Source organism: Alligator sinensis, unplaced genomic scaffold (assembly GCF_000455745.1).
Source record: "Alligator sinensis unplaced genomic scaffold, ASM45574v1 scaffold337_1, whole genome shotgun sequence".
Taxonomy (NCBI): domain Eukaryota; kingdom Metazoa; phylum Chordata; order Crocodylia; family Alligatoridae; genus Alligator; species Alligator sinensis.
Window position 1 is genome coordinate 365,973 of NW_005841927.1, and position 3,842 is coordinate 369,814.

Consider the following 3,842-nt stretch of genomic DNA (forward strand, 5'->3'; position numbering starts at 1 on the left):
TGTTGGGTGCTGGCCATTTGCAAGAGGCGCCAGCCGGCCAGGCACCAGGGCCCAGTCACGGCTGCTGTCATTTCAAAAGCTCTTAATGTGCAAATGCTTAAGTGCAATTTGATATCATTCACCGGGGAGCCCTTTGATGCGAGGCCTGCTAACAGGATGAGAGAGGCACCCCCCCTCCATCCAGCTGTGACAAAATGACCCCACTTCAAAGCCAGCCTCCCAGCTCTGCTCCTGACCAGTGGTAGGCACAGCCCTCTCCCTCCCTTTCACAGCCCCTCCTGCTGGGCCGGTTTTGTTCCCCCCATCCCTCCCCGTCCAGGAAAGACATTCTCTTCCACCAGGAATGTTAATTCACTTGGGGATTGTCAAGGGTTCGCCTTGGCAGCAGCAAATCCGAGCAACCCTCTGCTAGGAAACCAGGGAGGGACCCGAGCCCGCAGGTTATTGGAGACCGGGAATGGGGATTCTGGGCACGCACCCTGGGGTTGAAGGTTAACGTCTGGACGGCCATGCGCAAGCGTGTGTCGGGCCTTCGACACCAGGCACGCGGGTCTCATCTCGGCTGAGGCTGGGCGTGAGTGCCGCAGGCAGCAGCAGGCCAGAGGCTATGGCGGCTCCAGGAAAGCCAGGCAGACTGGTAAAGGCACTGGCACGGGTGCAGGCGGTGGCGTTCGGTACTGTTCGAATAGCGCGTTACCTTTCGGGGAAGCAGAGGGCTGGCCGAGCGCTGGCCTCCAGCTGAAACAGTCATCGCAGTTGCCATCGGTCCCTCCGCACGCTGCCATCGCTCGCCTGTGGGACACGTTGAGGCCGTGTTCTGCCCCCAGGAGGGAATGAGATGCCCAGGGGTCTCCCAGGGCCAAGGTCACAGCCTGGGAAAGGTCAGGACCTGGTTCTGCAGTCAACACGGCCCTTCACAGAGCAATCAGCTAGCACCGGGGATGTCATCTCCCTCTGGTCCCATTCATTCCCTGCCTGCGCAGGGGGCTGCAGGATTCAGACAGACGCACCCAAGCCCAATGGCCTGAGGGTACGTGAGGCCACGTCGCCCCAGGTCACCGATGAAAGGCCAAGGATAAAGGAATTGGGCATGTGCCTTTCTTTTACTCTCTATGATAAAGGAAGTCTGGGTGCTTCCTTTGAAACAAGAATCGAGGCCAGGTTTGACACAGCAGGCATTCAGGTCTCGGGGGGCTGCTTCCCCGGGAAGACCCTATGGAGGGCTGATAAGTGCAGCCTTGTGCCAACGTCTCCTTGACGGACCCTCCTAGCCGTTCACCCAGCAGCCCCACACCGAAACAAAGCCTTCCCCTCCCAATGCATTCTTCCTTCTTGCCCCGGCGCCAGCCAGCCAAGCCCCGTCTCCATTACAAAGCCCTGCCAGCCCATCTACGTGGGCACAGCTCGGCCCCTGGTGTGGACGCAGCTTGGCTGGCAGAAGGCAGCTCCTGCTGACAAAGCTTTTGCATGCAGGGGAGCTGGATGTAGCTCTGGTGGCAGAAAAGCTCCCGTCAGTGCTGCAGGAAGAGCAGGGGGCTCCGGGGCTGTAGCTCTGACAGCCGCAGCCTCGTAGCACAGGAGTCTCCTGGAGAAAAGGAAGATCAAAGCGAACCGAATCAATAGAGCGGTGCCCAGGGTGAGCAGCAAAACCTCCGCACTCCTGCTGATGCAGTTAAGCTCGAGATGCACGCAGGAAACCTGAATTCACCATCGGTAATGCGGCGGCAATGATGATTCCAGGGCCTGCATCGACAAAAGGGCAGGAATTGTTTAGGGTCACTCTTACCTGGAAACCTGTGCACGAGGGAGATGTTCACATCCATTTGCCTCAGTGCTTCACCTACAGACAGTCTCAACCCTTTATAACTGTGATCGTGCACCCCCGAGGCCCCGCTGTGCCCCTCTGCCCACAGCAAGGCACCTTTGGGAGACCAAAAATCAGGCCCTTTCCTTAAAGAGTCATTTGTAGCTGCTCCCTTTGCAAATTAAACCCTCATCAAGCAGCTTTTGGGGGGTAGGAGTTTGTCCCTCTGCTGCTGATGGTCGGCCTGATGAATTCGTCTCAGGCAGCCGTCAAGAGCAGAGGAAGAGCCCCGAGTGCAACCAGGACCCACCTGACATCCCAGCGGGGAGGCAACTTCAAAGTGAGAGAGATTAACCCCACACATTTCCACGTCCTCCATGTTCTCCCTCACCTCTGGATAACACAGTCCACACCACGGTATCCAGACACCAGGATCCTCCGCAAAACCACACGAGCATCAGTCACGGTCCAAGGACTGACACTGCAATGATGGATTGCAGCTATTTTAGCACATGCTAAATGGGCCAGTTACACCTGTCCTGTGGGCACCGCAGTCCAAACAAGCTGGCCGGGACTTTAAATCCCATTACTTCTATTCCAATAGTAGCTATGCTAATAGCTGCAGCGGTCGCAATAGTTTGGGGGATTTTTGGGGGGGGTGGGGAAATCAACATCTCCCATGCAACAATCCCAATGCATAGGCTGGAAAATTATCGTTTTAGAAATTTGCAATTTCACTTTGACCTTTTAGGGAATTTTTCTTCTTTTTTATACTATTTTTTATGACTTTTGCCTTGTTCCCTGCCATGCCAGGAGGGGCACAGCAAAAGCTAAACAAACAGGCACTTTTCCTATTTTTTTGTCAGGGAATAACGTGGGGAAAGCATGGACGCGATGAGTGAGCGCTTAAAGGACCTTTCAAAATTCCAAAGGGAAAATTCTCTGAACTTTTTTTGGAACACCCGTTTCCCCGGAAATGTCAAAAACACTCGTTTGCGCTCCGAACCAGAAGGAAAGCTCACGGGGGAACATGCATTTCTCAAGTACAAACCCGAAGGGCGGGCTGGCTCTGTTAATAGCATCTGTTGTGTCTACCACCCAGGATCACGCACGTGTTCGCGATGCTGAGACACGCAACGGCGCAGAGCCATTTATTTCAGTTGCAAAGATCATGAGATCCCCTTTGGGGCTCAGATGATGCCGTACCCCCATCCAACACCACTCTGGGGATTTGGGATGCGCCCAATGGTAAATGCCTGCAGAAAGTTGGGTTTTGGCCTTTTATGGCTGCCCAGACATTACCATCATCGTCATCATCACCTAGACACGGGACCGACTGCAGGCTGACATCCCTCCCAGGTCAACCTTGACTAAAAACTCACCTCCAAGCGTCAGGGACAAATAGGCAACGGTCCACTCATTTATAGGCTTCTTTTGAACACGGCTCTTCTCTGCAGTGCTCCAGCCCATCGCTTATAAAGGGGCTTACCCACACAATACTGCAAGGGAGGCAGGCACTGGCATTGCCATTGAACAGATGGCACAGAGAAGTTAAGGGACTTGCCCAGGGTCACAGAAGAAGCCTGGAGCAGAGGCTCTGTCCAGGGGACAGAAGAAACTGGAGTCTCCCACAAACCTGGGGAAACAGGGACACTGCAGAATTAAGCAATGCAAAGGGAGCTCTTCCCAGCCGAGCGGGCTAAACCTGCCCAGGCAGGAGGGGGCTTATCTTCTAAAGGGCAGCATTCGCCTCCTGGGAGGTCTGCTCAGCTCTTTGCTCGAACCCAGCCAGGCAGGTTTGCTGATGCATCTGTGCCACTGATCTCCACGATTAGCAATTCAAGGCTGTTGACTGGTAACAGCAGGCAGCGGGGATGGGGGATGGCTGCAGGAGCAGCCTTCCTTCCTAAAATATAACAAAGGCCTTTGGACATTTTATGCTGCTTAGGGAGCTGTGTGGACTCCACCAGGGGTGTTAGGGTGCCCATTACTACAGGGGGACCCAGTCACAGGGACCTGCAACACAGATGGTCCCCAG